General features: G+C 42.5%; 1 long non-coding RNA gene across 1 annotated transcript; it reads left to right on the forward strand.

Moving 5' to 3' along the window:
* The first annotated feature begins 6,787 nt into the window (after window positions 1–6,787).
* Window positions 6,788–21,349, forward strand: LOC116089356. Its single transcript, XR_004118305.1, has 2 exons — window positions 6,788–6,990; window positions 20,901–21,349. It is a non-coding gene; the product is annotated as an uncharacterized LOC116089356 (long non-coding RNA).
* Window positions 21,350–21,636: the final 287 nt, after the last annotated feature.

The following is a 21,636-nucleotide window of genomic DNA, read 5'->3' on the forward strand; positions in this document are numbered from 1 at the left end:
GCGAAATCATGTACTCTTTGTGTGTGAGTGTGTGTGTTTGTGTGTGTATATGTGTGTGTATGTGTGCGTGTAAATGATAGAGTACTCAGAATAAGAAAAGATCTCAAGGTCTTAACCACGTTCATATAGATAGTGGCAGAGCCTGTCTGTCTGACTGTGTGGAATAGATTTGGCTTAATGAGACTTGTGATGCAGCTGTAGAAAATTTCAAAGTTCACCCAACTGGAGTGAAACTTAAAGTCAAGACAGACATGTTTGAAAATGATGAATTTCTCATGTAAGACAATATGGCTAAGGCTTTACAATAATTCCTATAGTGTTTCCTTTAAATTTTTATAGTAATATGTTCTTCCTTCAATAGTACAGTATAAAAATGTAATCTCCTCAGCTTGATTAAATACACATGATTTCACTGTCAAAAGCTCTAAATCAAGCATAGACAGCTATTCTATTTTGCCACCATGTGTTGAAATTAGAAATAACAAGCATCGGACACCATTAGGGAAGTCAGGGGACTTGAGTGGTTAGCATAAAGCTGGTAGCATCATTAGAGAAGAAGGCTTCGGTTCCTTACTATCTATGGTATAGCATCAACCTGTAGTGCCTATCTACTTGCCATCCTGGCCTATCGACTCACCATCTTCTCCTGGTCCTCATTTTTTTTATTGCCCTCAATCTGGGAGCCACATCCTTCTGTCTTATCTGCAAGGAGTGTCTCAGGACTCCCAGAGGATCACCACTTCACTCTCTCAACTTCTACCAAGTTTGCTTTCTGGTTCTTGGTGTCATTCATGGTAGCCTCAGTTCATGATTATATTCATTTTCTTACCAAGCTGAGGATGTTTGCCGTTCTCTACATTTGGCTTATTATGGCTTAACTTTGGCTCATCTGAGGATCACCTGTTGTATTTGTCACCTTCGTCATGACTGTCATCTGACAAATGCTACTTAAGTAAGGAAGGGCCCATTTTGGCTCACAGTTTCGAAGCATACAGTCCTTCCTGGTGGGGAAAGTATGGTGGTGGGAGTGACTTGGTCCATAGCACCAATCAGGAAGTAGAGAAAGGGAAGCACTAATGAATAGCTGCCTTTTTCCTTTTTCTTTAGTTATTCAGTCCAGGCTCCTAACCTATTGGATGGTTCCATTCACATTCAGGGCACACCTCTCCTCTTCCACTAAGTGTCTCTAGAAACACACTCAAAATGTATCCAAGTATGCATCCATCATTAACATTCTAGGTGTTCTTTAATCGAGTCAGCTTAGTTCACCATAAACCATCATGTCCTTTAACGCTACTGTCAGAGTTACTTGAGCACAACACTGTGTTGCCTCATCACCTGATCCAGTCATCCAGACTAGTTCTAAGAGGCTAAGAGGCAGGCAGCGTGTGTAGAGTTGATACAAATGACAAAGGACATGCATTAACCTGGGCAGGACAGAGCTGGATGATGAGACTTATCATTATGCTTCAGAAGGATGTGCTAGTTAGAAAAATGAAGCGCTGTTTCTAGAATTTTCTGTTCTCTGTTCTCAGACTACAGTTGAAGACAGGGAAGTGAATCTACCAACTATGATCATTATTACTATGTCTCCCTCAGACCTCTTCTTTACAGGTTGCACAACACACAACTGTTTTCTTGCCAACATAGCATATGGCCTTTTGCCCCTCTTTATAAAACAGAAACTTAATATAGTTTTCTATGACATGTTAAATAGTGTGACTCACAATTTTGTTGTTCATTTGTGTGACCAGCAAAACACCATACTTACATCTCAAGGGAAAACTGAAACTCAGTTACAGTAAAATTTCCACCAGGGTATTTGAGATAAGCTAATGATTTTTCTGTTGCTTTTGTTTTCACTTATTAGTATGTCTTTGAAAAAGTGGTTTCATGAGCAGACTGTGGTTTCGTGCATGAGTTGGTGGTGATATTGATAGCAAAAAGCCTCACTAAGACCAGACCCTAAAAATGACACACACACACACACACACACACACTCACATAGAATTCACCAACTCAAAGAAAGTTAAAAAGTAGATTAGGTACATTGCAGTAGACCTGTACTAGCAGAAAATAGAGAGCAAGTGTACAAAGATATTGTAAAAGAGATGCTTCTCCAGAGCTGGGGAGGGAGTTATATAGGCAGTCAGGCAATGTTCAACATCACAGTACGCTGAAACAAGTGTGGGTGAGTTTACTGTGGTCAGCAACAGTCAGGCCTAGAGACAATGACACATTTGCCCTTGAGTCAGAAATAGCTCAGAATCCTAAGGTGGCATCCATATTTCCTTCTGACTGGTCAACAAGAGAAATCCTTGGATGAATATCTCTTCTTCAGTAGTTTCTTTGAGCCCAGTCAGGCAATCTTCTGGCCCTATAATGTTAATATGACCAGGGTTCATGGAAGCCACTCAGATGGACTTGAGGTAAATACAGGGCGATTCATTTTTAGGGTCTGAGGTGTGGCTCAAGGGAAATGGGTTGGAACCCATCAGAGCATTATTTGTAACTGGAGTTACTGGATTCTACAGGTCCAACATTCTTATCGTCTGTCTTGATGGGGTATGGATATGAAGTTTGTCAGTATAAAGGAGGATATTGTTGACTGGAAGGTGCTATAGAGAAGTTGTCACATTTGATCCAGTGCACAGTGTGACATTTTGGAATTTGGTCAGGAGAGATTGGCCTGTATCTTTCTATAACCTTTTGAAGTGTAACCTGTTGAGTTCTGGAAGAAATAAACATGACCAGCCATTGAAACAAGCAGACACTGAAAGTTCAAACAACATAAAAAATCCTAGAGGGATAAGAGGCTATAGTGGCCACACCAATTTAAGTCGCGATTAGGAAAATTGACAGAGCATGGGACCTGGCATGAAGAAAAGATTCTACTCGTTAGGAAAGAAAGCAGGAAGGCAAGTGCTTGTTTTGACTTGAGAGGGATGGGAGCATGTGCCAGGTAGTTTTTATGTCAACTTGATACAGCTGAAGCCATCTGAGAGGAGGGAATTGTGTTTAAGAAAATGCCAACATAAGGTTGGGCTGTAGGCAAGCCTGTAGAGCATTTTTAAAATTAGTGATTGATGGGGGAGGGCCCTGTCCATTGTAGGTGGGGCCATCACTGGGCAGTTGGTCCTAGTTCTATAAGAAAGTAAGCTGAGAAAGCCATGAGAGCAAGCCAATAAGCAGCATCCCTCCATGGCCTCTGCATCAACCCCTGTCTCCAGGTCCCTCCTCTGCTGGAGTTCCTGTCCTGACTTCCTTCAATGGTGAACAGTGATGTAAATCAAATAAGCACTTTCTCTCCCCAAGTTGTTTTGGTCTTGGTGTTTCATCATAGCAATAGTGCCTCTACCTAAGATAAGGCAGAAAGTTCTGTCTTATAGTTTATTCTTCTGGAAGTCCTAGGAGACAGGATAGAATAAAGATGAGAAATGAATATCAGTTCTCATTCATCAGCTGCCCAGTGATGCCCTCAGGGGAAGGGGATCAGGAGGGGGATATTCTCTGCGGTCTCAGACTCCTAAGAGGAGTAAAGGAAGACCTGAGTCAAATACAGCAGTATTAGGATTTTTTTCCCAATAATAACAAAGGAAGCTTCAAATTGTATTTACTCCAAGGTGGATAGATGACTTAGTTTTGACAGGAGAATAAAATGTCTTGGATGGAGTTTTGTGGCCATTAAGGTTTTTGTTGAGGCACAGACTAAGGTGGGCCTAGTATTAGTAGAATGCCTTAAAGTTAGATAACTCCTAACTTAGGAGCTGTGCATCATGATTGTCTTGTCTAATTTTGACCTTTAGGGTCCCTTTGAGGAGGATGTATAGGTTTGTGGTTGGTTCACCATGGAGTTTGTAATAATTCCATTGCTCCCTCATGCCAGATGACCTTGGAGGTCACAGATCAAAATATTGGCTACTCCTTTATTCTCTTTATTCCTTTCTGCTTTGGCCTCAAAACTAAAGCTGGAAAATATTAACACACTGTCTGTAATGTAATCATCATTGTCTAGATCAGCCATATAATTTTGTTGAGCTTATAGATATTTTTGAATGAGTTGTTAAACTTACAGATAGCCTTGAGTTAAAGCACAATAGGCATTGGAAGCATACTTTCTGAATGAACTTTTGCTTTATATCATGGTTTAGGAGAGATTTGCCATCACCCAGTTTCTCCGGAAACATTCTCTAAGTGTGTGTGCTGAGATGACATACTGTGGGCTTGTGGGATGCTGCACAAGAGGAAGGAACCGAACTCAAGGTGGACTACTTGAGTTTGTTTCTTAGACACTCTGAAGCCTGGTTCAGTTCTGTCTTATCTTGATGGGCAGGGCAACTGTATCCATTTCTTCTGTCTTGTCCTGTCCCTATCAGTCCACTCCCTTCACCTCTGACTTCCCAACACTGACCCAGAAGTAGGGCCATGCCTCTGGTGCCTGAGACAGTTCAGGAGAGGAACCTTGATGGACACCCTCAGCTCCAAACTTTTCATTAGCTAAGGAATGAGTATTTCACTCATGAAAGTAAGAGCTGGTTGAGCGAGCAAGTGGTCCGTGGTCTTCATAAAGCAGTTAGGCAGGAAGGAGAGTGGCGTGTACAATGATCCCAGGGTGCTCATTGATCTGCTCCAAACCCATCCCTGTTTACCCTGTGTCAAAAGACCCAAGCAAGACTAGACAAAATTACCTTAAAGATCTTAATTGACTTTATCTGTGATTCTAGCAGCCAGGAGCATTTTGTTCCCATGAAATGCAGTGTTTGTGATTAACTTAGTGGAAGAGGTTGATTTTCTACAGACAGATTGAAACAACCCCTCTCCCTTAAACAAATAAGCAAGTAAGCAAACAAACACGCAGCAATCAATGAAAAAAAGCACAGATTTGTCACTTGAAAGTTCCTTTTTCCCTGAGGCGGGGTGGGGAGACAGAACCATAGAGCAGCGACTGACTGGGTAATGCCTGCTTCATGCCGGATACTCTCCAGAGGGTGCTTCATTACCGTGGTGGTTGAAACTGTTCTGCTTGGGAAATTTGGCTACTTTCTTTCTTCCCCTGGGTTCCTTGGAAAGTCAGACACTAACCACTTATTTTTTGGTTCAGCACTGTGGGCTGCTCCCATGAGTGATTCCAAGTTGGTTTAGTGTGGTCTATTGGGGCCTTATGCAAGAGTCTAGTGCAAACCATTTCCTCTGAGAATTTCAGCACATTTTGGAGCCACCACACTGTCTAGAAACATCAGCTACTGTCTGTTTTCTATGACATAACTGCTTCTATACTGATGGCACATCAAGCTACCTTCATTCACTGCAGTTTTACATGTGCTGACAGACATGAGTACTCTAGATTAGAGACAAATGATAATTTATTTCTCACAACGCAGTAGCCAGTGTTGATGTGGGTGCCACAGTTCTCACAGGACAATGCAGAGGTGGGCCCCGAAACCTCAGCAGGCTCAGAAACAAGCAGAGGAAGCACACACGAGAACGCAGATCTTCATTAGCTCCAGAGTTGGTGGGTTTCATTTTCCAGGACTGTATACCATACGGACATTCTTGAGGGTGGGGCGAAGGTGGTCAGGACTCTGACGAGTAGAGTGTGGGCATGGAGAGTTTCACTGTGTGAACTAGAATTTCAAATGAAATAGCCACGGGAGCAGGGCGTCCTACTTAAGTGAAAATAAGAACGGCCACCGAGGGAGAGCTTTCTCTGCATCTTTTCCAAGGCAGTGAGGTTGCCCCACCGCACAGTCCAGTCTGACTTTGTTCTTAGCCAGCTGAATGATCTGCCTGTGCTAAGCTGATGCCAAGTCACCAGTAGGCTCCACTCAGCTCTATCCTCATCAGACCTAGTATGTCTGCAACACAGCTGGCCTCTCTCCTAGATTCCACAGCGGACCCCGCCCTTTCCCTTGAGTTCTCTCCCCTGGAGGTTGTGGCCCCTCCTCTAGGCTGTGGCCCCTCCTCTAGGCTGTGGCCCCTCCTCTAGGCTGTGGCCCCTCCTCTAGGCTGTGGCCCCGCCTCTAGGCTGACCCTCAAGCAACCCAAATTCCTTTTGAATTAGATGGGAAAGACGTGTCACCTGGCCTATGCTGCTTTCTGAGGAAGGCACTTTAAAGGGAATCCTCTTTTTTTTTCAGGGTCACACAGGAAAACTGATTGCTTGTGGGGTGCTGTGAAAGTGAAGTCTGGATTGTTAGAGACCCCGAGATGTTAAGGGTGCCACGGCTGTGGGATCTCTGCCAAGGAGAGCTTTGCATCAGGGAGTGGAGGAGCTGATAGAGCAGGTATCAAAGCTAAGGGTGGAACCAGCTCAGCCTTTGACATTGGTTGAGGGAGCTGCAGGTTTTGCAGTTTGTTCTGTGGGATTTCCGTCGTGTTTTGGTCCAGCATTTCTTCACTGGGCCGCCCCTCCATCCCCCTCTTTGGAACAGTCATGTATGTTCAATGTATGTGGGAAGTAGGCAATTTGCTCTTTTAGTTTATAGGGATTCTCTTGAGAGATTCCCTTGAGTCTCAGAAGAGATATTGGATCTAAAACAGGATTGAGATCATGAAATCCTATGAGGATTTGTGAAGTTTGAAAAAATACATTTTGCATTATGATGCCACAACACTTGAACACCTGAATACTTGGTCCCTGATTGGTGGATGTTTGGGGAGGATTAGGAGGTGTGGCCTTGCTGGAGGAAGTGTGTCACTGGGATTTCAAAGGACTGCTGTCATGTTGAGTTAGCCTTTCTGTTTCCTGTTTGTGGTTCAACGTGTAACTCTCAGCTGTTCCCATGACCGTCCCTCCGCCATGCCATCATGGAGGCCAGCCTTCTAGAACTGGAACTCTAACCAAACTCTTTGTTTTTATGAGTTTCCTTGGTCGCAGTGTTTTATCACAGCAACAAGTGACTATGACAGCATCCCTTGAGTTCAGTTGTCTGTGTAACTTGGCTGTGCAGAGGCAAGAATTTACTACGTCTCAGGGACTCTGACAGGTTGGTAAGTAATAAATGTCCTTACGCAAGGTTTAATTACCCTGTGCCCAAAGCCTGGCTTGGAATGATTTTATGGCAAGTTATCTATCTCACAGCCTTGTAATGTCCTGTACGTGCTTCAGAAAGCATATGAAGCCATTCACCGCTCTGCCATGGCCACTGGGCCAAAGAAACAGGAGCATGTGAGAACAGAGAGGGAAGTCTGCATCTCTTGTTGGAAGGAACCCGAGATTGGGTTGTTTCCAGTTTCCAGTATGATTCATGCACTGTGGTGGTTAACTGTTCATACAATGACTCCCAAATTAGAGTTTTGCTTGATTTTTTTTTTTTTTTTTTTTTTTTTTTTGCCAGGCTAGTGGATTGCATCTGTGACTGTTTCCTGATCATAATGGTGTGCTGTAGTTACGGAAGCCCTCAGTGTTATTATTTTCAATGTCTAACGTAATAGTATATATAGAAACTAATTCAATTATTTCTCTTCAAACACAGCAGAAGAGGGCATCAGTTGCCATTACAGATGGTTGTGAGCCACCATGCGGTTGCTGGGAATTGAACTCAGGAAAACAACCAGTGCTCTTAACCGCTGAGCCATCTGTCCAGTCCTAATTCAATGATCTCAAAGAGGTCAAAACATGTCCTCTGAATAATGCCATAGATCATATATTACATATACGATAAGTATATAGATGATAGATAGGTAGGTTGACATATAGGCAGATAGTAGAGACAGGAAACAGAGTTTCTTTTCCTGCAATTCATATCCAATCCTGAAGCCCATACTTTCTTTGAAAACATTAACAACTATTCCTAGATGCCCCTTTTTTATATCCCTGAAATACAAACATGCATATATTCTTCCTGTCAGTAAATGTCTTTATGATAACCATAAAGAATAATTGACTTATCTAATTTTATTGTTTTTCCCAAGCATAGTTATGAAAGCTTTAGTGTTAACTGGGTTCTCCAAATCAAGGTAAAACACTTCTTCAATCTGGTATCTTAGCTCACTCTAATTTAGGTGGCTGGTTTAGCACACAGCACAGCCTCTGACCTTATAAACGGAAGCTGGCTATACCTGTGGCTGGTTGGTTTTTGTCAATGTGCCAAATGTGTAGGTTTTACAGTCAACTGGGATGTGGGACCCTCACCTGAGGAATTATCTCCATCAGGTTGGCCTGTGGGCAAGCCTGGGGTACCATTTTAAAAATGAATGATTGATATGAGGTGGACTAGCCTTCTGTGAATGTGCCTGGCTTGTAGAAGAAAGCAATCTGGGCAAGCCATGACGGTAAGCCTGCAGGCAATGCTCCTCTGTGATCTCGGCATCAGTGCCTGCCCACTGTTCCTGACCTGCCTTCTGGTAACTACAGACTGTCAGGAAGTGAAAAGTGAGGTAGAGTCCTCCCTCCCTTACTTTGCTGTCATTGATTAGTTACAGTAACAAGGAAGCAACTAGAACCCCTGTTTCTATTCATTTTTTATTTGCTGTGATAACATGCCAGTAATTTAGAAATTAAAAAAAAATCGTACAATTCAGCATGTACTTTTTTCTCTTTACTTTTATAATTAAAAAAAAAACAATCAAACAGTTTTACTTTGAGATAAATACATGTTAAGATGAAGTGATAAGAAAGGAAAGAAATTTTTGGCATATTTTTACTTATCCCCCCATTGTTAATATTTTATGACTATTTTATGGTATAATCACAACCAGGAAGTGGACATGAATATAACCTATCGATATTCAGATTTCCTCAGCCTTGCTAGCAAGTATGTGTGTGCATGCATGTATATATATGATGTGTACATGTGTGGAAATGTGTTTGTGTGTGTGTGTGCATGCATGTATATATATTATGTGTACGTGTGTATATGTGTTTGTATGTGTGTGTGCATGTGTGTACACACATATGTGTGTGTATGTGCCCACATATTTGTTTTCATGCACAAATATTTTTTTTCTTGAATTTCAAGCCTCCATTTGTGCTTTCTGTTTGTGGTAATTGGAGATAAAAATTTTAGTCACAGAAATCAGAATGCACCCAGCCCTGTGCTGTTTCCCTGTGATAACAAGAAAATGTTCCATTAGAAAATTGCCCACAGAGCATCCCCGGCAGTCACAGGAGACCAGCTCTGCTGCAGTCTCATCTGCCGGGGTTTTTCATTTGAAAGCTCCACACATTCAGGGTAGGCTTCTCTCTCTTCCTTTATTTCTAATTTGTTTTGAACAGGTGAACTAAGTAACTCAAGGTAATCCAGGGCTTAAAAGGAATCGAATCTACTCTTGAGAGAGTTGTAGGCCCATGACTGATTTGAGATAAGCTGTTTAATGCAGGTAGCCTATCTTCCTAATTAACAACTTTAAATAATTATAATGACAAATTAATTCTTTAGTGTCAAATAAAAACATGAAATGAAGATGGGTCTGGGGACCATGAATGAAGAAACCATGCTCTAGAAACAGCTGTAATAATTTCCACATGGACCATGTCATCATCGTAAACTGTTTTCCCTCTCTTCGCTTGACACACGCATACACCTGAGTGTGTCCACCTTTGCCATCAGCACCCAGGCACACATGAAAGTGGGTCAGCTGTTTTCCCACAGAATCCCTGGCTGCTGCTACAAATGGGGTACATGATTGTTGCTGGAGAATGTGTAGGGCAGTGATTATTTTCTTCAGGAAGAAAAGATTAGATAAAATGTTATATTTTCCTCTGTTTTTAACACAAATGACAAAGCTTTTAGAAAAACAAGATGCTTAACTCTTACTGGGATCACCAATCTCACATTAGCGTAACAGCCTTATGCAGATTCTGCTCATGCCAGAATTTTTTCCAACAGGCACACACTATCACTTGACACACTCTCCCAGGCAGGCTCTCTCCACACTTCCTGAAGGAGATACGTGTGGGAGAAAAACATTGGAATGCGTGCTGAGAAAAGAAGAAGGTCTGAGTGTTTGAACCACTCCTTCACCTTTGAATGATTTGAGAACTTAGGCAGTGTGGTGTATGAGACCAGTGGTCTCTCTCTTATTTGCTGAGGGATGTAATCCAAGATCTGTAAAACAGTGAGCGGAGTTAAACTGTACACACATGATGTCATCTTTGTATATATGTGCTTATAATAAGGCTTGATTTATAACTCACACTCGGGGAGAAACTGACAACTATTATTATAAAGTAGATCATTTTTCCCGACATTCTGTAAGAAAAGTCGTGTGAGTGTGGTCTCTTCCTCTTTAAATATTGTACACTGCTAATCTTAGCAGCATCGCCACACGATTTTCCCTCCTTACTGAGAAGCTTAATGTTATTACTTAGAGGAACCTACATCTCTTTGTAGGCTTAGATTTTTCAAAGCCTACTTAAATTAGGGTTCATAAGTGCTTCAACCTCCCTTCTAGCCCACCGACCAGAGGTAGCTGAGAAAGGTTAATAGGAAGAAAGGGTTGTGGCTATGTTTAGAAGCTGTTCTTTGGGGGCAATTGCAGTCTCCGTTGTTAGGATATTAGCTGTCCAGTCCAATAGCAAACACCAAACATGAATCAGTAGCAGAGGCTCCATCCAACAGAAGCTGCAAGAAAGGGCTGAATTGGCATGAGTGTTGTGGATTTGGTTTATTGCTTGTATTATGTTAATTGGGTTCCCAAGTTACATAGGAACTCATATCTGAGTGTGAAATGCTGACAGTCTCTGCCCCCCAGCTGGATCAAATTGGTAATTAAATTTGCTGGCAGCCAATGACTGGGCAGGGAGACAGAGTGGGGACTTTGAGGTTCCCAGGCATGGAACATGAAGGAGGAGATTCACCATTTCCGGATGGTGGTTGGAGTGGGGAGGAGAAGGTACCAGCCCAAGAAGTGTAGATAGACAGAAAGCCAGGGACGCGGCCAAGATGTAAGAGTCGGAGGTTGTGACTCACGCGGTCTGCAGGCAGGCCTGGGTCCTTGGCATGCAGGATGAAAATAGGTTTTAGTAAGTTAATAATTCAGGAATATCAGAGGGGAGAATATGTTAGCTGAGAGGAGGTTTGGAAGTGCCCAGCCGTTGAGCTGCTCAGGGCATATTAAACATAAGGCCACATGTGTGTCATTCACTCTTGAATCCAAAATCATTTGGCCGGGTAGTAAGGAGTGTGTGCGTCCTGGCTGGGGAGTTTAGAGCAGATTCACATACTCCCGCTTCACACGAGTCAACAGAAGTGCCAAGAATCAGTTGGAATCTTTGGTGCATTTTTCTCTATGAAGTGAAGACCAGTGAAGACCAGCAAAGACCAGTGACAACCAGCTAAGAAGAGAGATCAGCAAAGCTTTGCAAGATGTAGCAACACAAGAGGGTCCTCACTATCTGTGGTTTGTATTTTATATTCTTTCTAAACATCACATGCCCTTTCATGTGTGTGCTCCAGCAAAGCACCCTCTCACAAGAGAGCTTCAGGGAAAAAAAATGATGTGACACAAGCGAGTTTGTAAAGCAACCAGAAATTCCCACTTCATCTTCTCCCTAGCTGCACTGCTGCTGCTGCCACCTTTGACTGCTGTAGGGAAAGTAGGGGTTACCTGGACTCACAAGGGAAGCCAGTCTGCTAGCTGAATGTAACAACCGAGTAACATATGTAGCCTGAACACACTGGAGAACACACTGGTATACATCCTGGACAGGGCTGCACCTCAAAAGGCTACTGAGAAGAAAGTGCTATTTAAAGCTTAGGGATGATCTATTTCTAGGTTTTTCCATTTAATTGTTGAACCACAGTTGATCTTAGGCAACTGAAATCACAGAAAGGTTATCCACGAAAGGGGGAAATGCTGCTATTAATGGTTGGAAATAGACCTACAGGAGCCCTGAGGAGAATGTGTGCCATGTGTCTACTCAGTGGACCACATCCTGGTCTTTAGCTTCACGAGTCTCTGTTGTTATCCCGGAACTTCCACTTGAAAGCAAACTTAGAGAAACCTGAAGACTTCCTGAACCCCGGGCATCTGTGACGCTGGACTGGGAACTCTCCTCCTGCTGCTCTAGAGCGCTTTCTGGCCAGGCTCAGCATTCAGAGGCATCTTTGTTCAGACCCCTGTGTTCTGAATCCTGCAGAGAGCTTCACTGGATGCAGGCAAGGGAGGTCAGCCGACCTTTTCTCTTTGCGCGGAGCATCGAACTCCCTGCTAGCAGCGAGGTTGTGGAGGCCACATGTTGAAGGGGACCCGGGCTGGACTTGCACACCAGTCGAAGAGACACAGCATCAGCAAAAGGCATCCATCTGAAGCTGCGTTTGTCAGCAGGACATAGCCAAACAGAGGAAATGTAATAAAGCGCCCAGGCCTTTTAATTCAGAGCAAGTAACAGAGAGAGCAGCTGAAGGGGGAAAAAGAAGCCAACAACATCTTTCCTCCAGTTATGCTGAAGCAAGCCATTCCTGGCCCAGAGGAGCCAAGCATAAACTAAGCCTGGCCCCATGCAGTGTGGGAGACAGGGCCAGGCTTTTTTGGCCTGGCCCCTCAAGAGCACCAGCTGCCAGACAGCACAGGACTGTTTGCAATTAGCTTGGTTCACCCAGTTCTGAAGAGTAGCCTGGCTCACCCTAAATCTGGCAGCATAATTCATAAGAGGCATGGAGTTGAATGGTGTCCCACTGCACGCTCAAAGGTCTCCAGCAGGAGCTTCCCTAGAGGAGGAGAGGAGGAGGAGAACAACCCATCTACACTGGGATCTTTCTCATAGGATGGCTCCCCCTCAGCTCCAAAGGATGTCATGAGGGACGAGGGGTCTCTCTGAGTTATTCACATTCCTTTACATAGGCAGGACAGCCCAGGCAGTCCCACTCAGATCAATGTAAAAGCCCCACAGCTTCAAAGCACTCATTCAGAAAGGATGGATTCAGCAGGTGGAAACCTTAGGGAGGTCCTACATCAAAGGCTGGAACCACCATGCCAGGGTAAAGTCAGGAGTAAGACACTGGGCCCGCAGCCGAGCTTATGGCTCAGCCCTGGGCCCCCTTTTCCTCCAGCTTTCTGTATGTTCTGAAACAGCTGTACCTGAGTTCCTGCCCCAGGCTAGCCATGTGCTTTTGAAGCATGATCAGCAATTGTTTGAGCATGTACATGTGTGAATGCCACACACATACATACATAAACACAGACACATGGGCACACACATACACAGATGTACACATACACACACATGGACATATACACACATACATACACGTATACAAACAGACACATGGGCACAGACACAGACACACACACACATACACACACACACACACACACACACACACAGAGAGACAGAAACAGAGACAGAGACACAGAGAAGATGCCATTCAGAAAATTCTTTGCTAGCCCACAGCCTTTGAAACTGATATATGTTGCAGTGACTTTATAATTTGTTTCCATGAAATAAACTTTGAAACTATGTCTTTCCCCAAACTATTTCTCAAACATATAAGCATTAATTTGAAAAAAAAAAAAAAAGCTTAATTTCTTACTCACTCCAACCCCTTCAACAGGATCCACACACAAACTTCAAATCCTGAGTTAACACTACTGATGCCCCAGGGACTTAACCACTGCGAGTGACATTTCTCCTACCCACTCTGAAGCAGTAGGTCAGTAAATTCTAAACAAAACTACTTTCCCTTGCATACTTGAAGTTTTAATTGTAGAGTAAAATGACAAGAAGAATACTTAGTAACTATACATAAGAGTAATTCCAGGTTTATAATCACCAACACAACAACAAGCAAACAAACAAACCAACCCACTGGTGTTCCATTTACACATGAGAGTTCAGGAATATGTTAAAAAATCAGATACTTAAAGTAACCATTAGCACATACTAACACTTGCTATAATAACCCACAAATCCTAATTCAGCCCTTCAATGATTAAAACTAGAAATGGACTCTTTCAGTTTTCCAAAAGACCTCCTAGGAACTCCACAAAAGTACCACAAAGACATAGCAGTCAGGTCGGTAGTTTCTGTGATGGCTAGTGAATACAGAGCAAAATGAATCTTCTACAGAAGAAAGACGAGACCTTTGGAAATCTCAAACACATTTCCTCTTTACAGGCTAGGACATGGGGAGTAGGAATGTGTGATGAAGGAACTTAGAGTCAAACACTGTCATATTCCCACCGGGACTCCATAGCCACATCTGTCATGACGGATAAGAAACCAGCCTCAGCTGATAGATACTAAGATAAAATATGGGCAATGTTTATTAAAAACATGAGAAATATCTGTAACATTGTGTGGATTTTTGTAATATTTTTATTGCTATTCAAAAATGTGCATATGAAAGAAAACTTCAATAAAACATAATAAAGTGGTTCAGGTGTCGCTTGCCTCTCCAGGGTTCTTGTGCTTGCTCAGTGCAGTGATGTTAGGAAGCAGGCCCTAGTGGGACATCACTGACATCATTGATAAGTTCCCTTGGGAAGGACTTAGGTAATTCTGTGGAAGCTCAGACTCTGTTTGTACAAGACTAAATTATTATAAAACGGGAGCCCAACCTTTGTCTCTATCTCTGGCTTCCTTTTCTTTGGTCTCTTGTTCAATTTGATGTTATATTCAGTTAGGAACTTGCTAGAGTACAACTAACTATGCCATCCAATCTTGAACTTTCTGTTTTCAAAACTATAAGCTAAATATACATCTTTTCTTTATAATATCAGCCTGCCTCAAACATTTCCTTATAGAGACAGAAACATAGACAATGACACATGAAATGTATGGACTAGCCAATGGACTTAGCTCCAGCATTACTCTCCAGTAGTTTCTCTGGCCCTGAAGACCACAGATCTTTAATTTATTGAAAAATCTTGGACTCCGTGTAGCCCACTTTAATTCATTTTAAAAAATGGGAGTTTGATGATGCTCCAATGAGTATATGAGCAAAACAAGAGGCGGGGAAGTCACAAGTGTGAAGGACAGACCTGGGAGGACTGGGAAGTGACTGTGACCAGGGTGCATTATGTGAAATTCCCAGATAATCAATAAAAATAGTATGTTGGGAGAAAAAAATAAAAAAACGAAAACTTGGAGTCAAAAAGCATTATGCTCAGTGCTCAGTCTGGGCAGACAATGCTCATTCATCTAGCAATGAGCACACCTCTTGTATACATGTGTATGAACTGAATAAAGGCTCTTTAACACACACACACACACACACACACACACACACACACACACACAATTGATTTGAAAATTATCAAAGTAAAAGTTATGGAGGAAGGGTGGTTTGAAGATGAATGGACTCCTCCCCCCCCCCAACAGGCTCATATATTTGAATGCTTGGTCACCAGGGGACATGCCTGCTGCCATGTTTGCCACTATAATGATAATAGACCAACCTCTGGAACTGTAAGCAAGACCCCAATTTGATGCTTTCTTTTATAAAAGTTGCCTTGGTCATGGTGTCTCTTCACAGCACTAGAACAGTGACTAAGATTGTAGTTAAATTTTTAAAAAGGAAAGGAGCACTCCAGAATCCTAACAATAATATATATATTTTTTTAGTCAATGAATATAAAAAACATGCCAGTGACTATCCTGTCAGATAAAATAATTAAGTGGCTCTTCTTTTGATCCAGGTTCTCTTTCCTTAATGTCCAGCTTTCCCTTAATCCTCAGCAGTATGGAGACCAAGCAGCAGGTGGCTCCTTTCCTTTGTGCTGTGAGCAAGCATGTGTGTCATCAGGATGATAAGAAGGCCTTCTTAAGAAGATAATGCCTAACCTCTGAAAAGCATCCCGTAACCATGTAATAATTAGAAACTGTTAACATGACTGCCATGAGAATCAAGGGACGTGTCTCATTGAGAATTTACCAACAATGAAAATGGAGGCTAAAAAGTCAAAGATAGCTTTTTCTGAAAATGTATGCATGCCTAAATATGCCTAACGGAGCAAGCAAATTAGACACAATACACACACATATATAAACACACACATACCACACATATACACCATAATACACGCATACATATACACTCACACTTCACACACACACTTCACACATACACATCACACATACACACCACACATATACACATACATACACATATATACACACAAACATACATATACACACACAAACACATACACAAACATACACACATACACACACACATCACATACCTACAGCCTTGAAACTACAGAGGGAAAATATAATATTTCACAGAACTTAATTAAAACAAAAATATGAGCCCTAAACTCTATCAATATGCTTAGGCAGATGGGTTGAGCTACAAATCTGGGTGTTGGTGGAGCATCCATGTAATGATTAACTTGAGGTAGATCTAGGATGCTAGGCCACAAATGAAAGGGGAACAGCTAATGGCAGCAACCAAGAAATGGTTTTAAGCATCCATGTTGTTGGTGGGAGTGATGGTTTTATTATTAGTAGTATGTTGTTGATGCAATGTGCAACAAGTACAGAATTCTCTCCAGCCCTCATGTTTTGAGTGTAAGATAAAAGAGAGTTGTTCCTTGTTGACCTCAAAGGAGAAACAGCCACCTGAATCCCTAGCGTGTTAGACCTTTACGAAGCAGTGCATACTTCCCAATTCTGCATAATGCAAGGTCTAGCTACACAGGCTGACGGTATAGCAATCAAGCAGCACACAACCCTAGTGGCTTTCTCCTAGTGCTGTCTCACTAGAGGACTTAGCAGACCTTATGATATCTTCTCAAACCAGGTATAAAAACGAGTGCCAAAGATTACTTAGATCCCACTAAACAGAATTGATATGTGTTAAATAAGCTCCCACGGGCTAAATATAGGACAGTATCAACACCAGTAAGAATAATAATAATGCACCTGCTTAAGTTATCAATACAGTTGGTGTCTGACCATGTGTAATGACTTCAAGGAAGACTGAATATCTGACAACTGTGCAGAATTATGTGGACAGAAGGCACATGCTTATTGATGTGGAAGCAACATTTAATATGTAAAGGCCTTATTTCTTTAAAAAAGAGACATGGATGTGATATAATACATAGATATTTATCTAATATTCAGAGTCTATATGACATTCTAATTTGCTTAAAAGTAATTCAGAGAGTGGAGAAGGGTTGAGGGGGCCATACAGAAGAAGGACTTTTGCTTATGAGCTGGTGGAGGTCAAAGCCAGGGGATGAGCACACAGCTTTACCTTCTCCACAATTCATCATACCCACAATTTTCCATAATAAAAAAAACTGTATATCATAACAAACACATGCAAGCAAAGCTCCCCCAAGGAAATGGTCACTAACAGTCAACCAAAAGCTAACCCTGCCATAGGGAACACTATCGCTTTTCAGGAGAGACGTTTTCAAAGTGATAGACCACATGGCGAACACAATTCATCCAACGAAGACAATGGAACTTTTGTTTGTGTTAGCTGTGAGTCTTGTTGGCTGAGCTTTCGAAAAAGTCATTTAGAAAAAATCTCTCCAAGTAACTGGAGAGTTGAATATGCCAAAAATTATGATAAATTATGAAGCTGGACTTTTACCAAGTTATACATGCCTGACTGTGATACATAATCTCCACTGTGGCCAAACTCATGCTGGAAAATTAACCTAGTCACTCACATGGATAACAGATGTGACAGCTTGTGTTGTATTTTTGCAGTCACACATTGGAAAACATTTATTCATACAGTTTCCTTTGAAATTAATGGGGAAAACACAAAAGAACTTACATATGAACCCCTGGCAAAGATGGATTCTTAGAGTCGGCGGAAGCTATTGCATTTCTGAAGATACAAGGAAGTCATTGATTCAGCCATCCTTCCCAAGCCTGCAGACCTCCTGTTAAATGACCCTTAGGATTCTGTGAAGCTTACAAAGCATAAACCTCAAAATAGTGCTCCTCAGGTCCATGAGATTTAGCAAACCAACCCTCCCTTAATCATTCTTCCATAGGATCAAATAATGCCTCTGGGGGTAGGGTATCGATTTACCAGTTACAAGAAAAAATAATGTACTTTTATATACAAAGTTATTTGGAAACTCATTAAGTGGCACCATGAACGACATTGACACAATACACACACATATATATCAGATGAAATGGCAGTAGGCTTTCATACTTGTTGGGGTCAAACTGTGAAAATCACACCACATGCTTGATATATGGTTACTAGCATGCAAGCTTAGGCTGGTTCTCTATTCCATCTGTGGGACTCCACAGGCGTAGGACTCCAGATCGGGACAGGCCAGGTGACAAAGTGAAGTCCTCACTACTTCTCTTTAATTGCGCACCACAGACTTTCCTGTAGTCAGCTAGACCTTGATCCTTCCGGGTGACACAAAATGTCTACTCACTTTTCGTGACCAGGAAGTAGGATCAACTCAGAAGTCTCCATTCCCTCAAACACATCAGATACAAAAATACAATTATCAAAATGCTTTTCCAGAAGGTGTGCTGTGATAGTGGAGATGCCTTCACAGGGTAGTAGGCCTGCCTCCTGGACCCTGGGGATGAAGTGTGGAGAGTCAGGAAATCCAAAGGCATTGGGCAGAGCGCCCAAGCTGACTTAGATATGAATCTCGGCCAAAGGAGCTAAGGCAGGAGACAACCCAAAGGCAGGATTGTCTTTCTGGGGGCCTGGGCTTATCCACAGGCTCAGGGGGCTCATTGGGACTTCACTAAGGGAACCTCCTGGTCTGTTTGTAGTTCCACTACTTGACTGACATCTGATTGGTTGACGCCCGCTGACTGATCATCTGCTCCCATGAGCTGCTCACCCATAGGACTGGCTACTTATTAACATTTTCCCATGGCACTGAGTGAGGGGAGATCTTATGCTATGAGTTCTGATTAAAACAACACAGCTGGAGTTGCTTTTAACTTAACCCACTACATGGAGAATGCTTTTTATTAACTCGTGTGTGCAAAAGCGCAGGAGAAACCCACCTCCCAATTATACTCAGCCTCACTCACTGTATGAGCTTTCTCCCCAGCCCCTTCAAATGCTTAGGGTCCATTTCCTTCTCTGAGTTGCACATAATGAAGTGTTTGCTGAAAGAGTCCACGTAGCTCCCAGATGTGTCTAACTCTAAAAATATCTCAACTGGCATGCCAGAATTTTTCCAACATAAAGCTAAAAGCCCCACGTTTATCTAATATCTTCAAAGAGAGTATTGTGCAGCTATAAACTTCCTGGAGATTACAATGAAAGAAGAAAACAAAACAAAACAGGAGAAAGTGTGGGTTCTGACCCAGAGGGGTTGACAGTCTAGGAGAGGCTGCATAGTCACAGGGACACGATACAAAGCCTGTTGTCAAGAAGGAGAAACTCGAAGGTGACATCATCAGGACAGCCTCCCAGTCACAGCCCTTCAATGCCACGTTGGCAATTATCTTTCCTGGAACACGCCATGGTACCTTCATGCTTTGAAGATAACGTTCATGGGGAAGGGAAATTTTAAACACCATCTTCCAATTCTGAGCTCCTGGTGCCCGCTCTCACAGAAGCCTCAGTCCTTATCGAGAGTTCCTATGTTTGAGTGCAGAAATCACTTATCTTTCTCCTGCTTCTTTGTGAAGCTGTTTTGCCAGGTGTGAGTTCTGAAAGCAAAACACGATAGTGAAAGCCATTGCATGAAAAGAAAGCAGAGCCAATCCTACCTCCTCCCAGCAACCCACTGCTGTGCGTTAACACTAACAAGCACAACATAGGACAGTATAGGACTGAGTAGAACTGACAGCTGGGACCCATGGTGTTACATCGCAATTATAACCTTCCCAAAACTCTGAACACCAAGAACTACTCTTGGGAGGAAATACTTGATCAGATTTTTTTTTATATATATTGCTTACTTTATTTTACTTTGAGCACAAATAAATAACTCAGGCTTTAGCATTAAAAAGTTTTTTAAAAAGTACAGAAAGCTTGGAAAAATTCTATACAAGTCATTTACTAAGTCCCGTCCCTTCTACCTACGAGAGGCTCTTCAGAGAGCCATTCCCTGGTCACCATGCCCTATAAAGGAGGAAGAGCTCTCAATGCTTTGACAGAGATGGTAGGGAAACTGAGGTCTGGCACAGAAAGTTCCCTGGGATCCTGTAACTAGCTAGAAATCCAACCAAGTGTCACAGTCAGGATTGTGGGATTCCAGAACACAGGCGGCTTACTCTGAGGCTTTCTGGTCCTGGAGCCTTCAGCATTCCCACAGAACCCTGGCCTGGAAGGTAAGCAATGGCTTCCATGATCTTTCAAGGCCAAGGATGAGACAGGTGTAGAGTGCCCAGGAAGACTCCACTCCTCACCTCCAGTCTTTTGACAATGCCAGTTTCTCAACCTGCATTTTTCTGCCAGTTCACTGCCATCTAGTGGTTATGTTAATGTCTGTTTTGCATGAGACATTAGGAGGACATAACCTATTTCTAACAGGATGGAAATTTTGAATTTAATTTAGATAGAAAGAAAACACAAAACCAAAAGAAAACCCCTCACCTAACTGATTATGCATGCAGTAAGATACATTTGTTTTATTATCCCTCATTCTTTAGTCCAGCAAGATGGATGGCTTAGTTCAGGCCTTGCATATCAAGCGACAACATCTTGTGAACTGTTTAGGGTTAAAAAAACAAAAAACAAAACAATCTTCCATAGAAAAGGCTTTCCCAGCCTTTCTTCAGCAATGGACAGGGATCGTCTTTGTCCTAATTATATTTGCAATGCAAATTGCTGAGTGCAATATACATCCTCTTTATGAAATTAAAAAGCCATTCATGCCCTCATTTAGATACATTCCTCTTCAGGCTAGGGACATTCTCATTCATCATCAGAATCTCTGACAGTATTGATGTAATTTATAAACTGGGAAAAGGAAATCGAAATGTTTCTCATTAAAATATGGGTTTTTAGGCATGGGTTTTATTATTTAAAATATGGGTTTTTTATATATTTTAGGTCGATATTCCTTGGATTTCTGGAAGGCCCGAAGCAGATTAAAAAACACAGACTCAGCCGGCAAGTTTACTTGAAGCCCGAGAAGAGAAATTGGCAAGTGTATCGCGGTGGTTGGAATACAGAATTGGATTTAAGCGATCGAGAGAATGTATTTGGGGATGGATCGTACAAAATTAACATCCTGTGGATGCTCACTAGCTTCCTGGTTTCATTGGTCCAGTACTTGTTGGAAAGTCAGCCATGCTTCCCACATCTTCACAGAAGTAGCGCTGCCTGCTCTGCTTTCTCCTCACAGATTGTACTCAGGCCTCTCTCTTCTTAATCCCCATGGGGTCTCGCTGCTTCAAGCATGCTTCGAGCATGCTTCGAGCAGCCTCGCTGGGGCCTTGTTTTCTGGTTTCCTCTCATGAGAATCCCAGTAAAGATGTGGGTCCGCATATGCTTCTTGATTTCTGCGCCTCTGTGTGTGACCGTGTGTGATAGCTAAGAGATAGCTAGCCTATAAAAGGTGGACTCACTACCCAGCAGAACCTTCGATAATGTGCATAAGGAAGGCAGATGCAGGGGGTGTCTGCATACTGCTCAAAGCCCTCTGTGTGGCCCAGAACAGGACAGAGAAGAAAGAGCAATTCACCACAGCGGGTGCTTCCAACCACGCAGTCGTACTGCACTAATTGAGGGAGGACCCTCTATACCCTTGCCTCCTGAAACCAATTCAAATTCCCTTCCAGAAGCC

The sequence above is a fragment of the Mastomys coucha genome, unplaced genomic scaffold (assembly GCF_008632895.1).
Source record: "Mastomys coucha isolate ucsf_1 unplaced genomic scaffold, UCSF_Mcou_1 pScaffold14, whole genome shotgun sequence".
In the NCBI taxonomy this organism is placed as follows: domain Eukaryota; kingdom Metazoa; phylum Chordata; class Mammalia; order Rodentia; family Muridae; genus Mastomys; species Mastomys coucha.